Raw genomic sequence first — 659 nt, forward strand, 5'->3', positions numbered from 1 at the left:
GACGTGTGCGGAAGGGACGAGCCGAGGGCTCCCGCAGAGCCCGGCGGCAGCTCAGGGCTCCCAGCCCAGGGCGAAGCCTGCGTGCGGGGCCAGCCATGGGCAGGCAGCACCCGGCTCCTGCCCACCCACCCGGGTACAGGCAGGGCTGCCCAGCACCCTCCCCGACCAGGCAGAGCTCACGCGATAGCTCCAGGGCAGAAAGGGAGCTTTCTGCCTGGGTGCAGGGCACAGCACGTCATGAGCCCCTGCTCCCACCTAGCCTCTCGCTGCAGGACCTGGTGCAAGCCACAGTCCCGTGCCTCAGTTTCCCCATCTGTAATTCACAGAGGGTGGCTGCCCCCAGGACCGCCGAGGGGCTGCACAGCGGGGTGAGGGCTCGCAGAGCCATCCGGGAGGCGACGGATGCTCCGCCGCCTCGGGAGCACAGGCTGCACATCTCCCCCTGCCCCTCCGCCGCCCCACCACAGCTCCCACCCCACCCCATGAACCTGCTGGGCCCTGCACCCCAGGGTGCAGCCCCCTGGGCCAGGATGCAGCACCCTGCAGCATGTGCCCAGCTGGGAGAGGCTGGATTCAGGCAGGGAGCAGGGCAAGATTCGGGCAGGGTGCAGGGCTGGATTCAGGCAGGGTGCAGGGCAGGATTGGTGCAGGGCAGGGCA

The sequence above is a fragment of the Aptenodytes forsteri genome, unplaced genomic scaffold (assembly GCF_000699145.1).
Source record: "Aptenodytes forsteri isolate BGI_AS27 unplaced genomic scaffold, ASM69914v1 Scaffold34, whole genome shotgun sequence".
NCBI lineage: Eukaryota > Metazoa > Chordata > Aves > Sphenisciformes > Spheniscidae > Aptenodytes > Aptenodytes forsteri.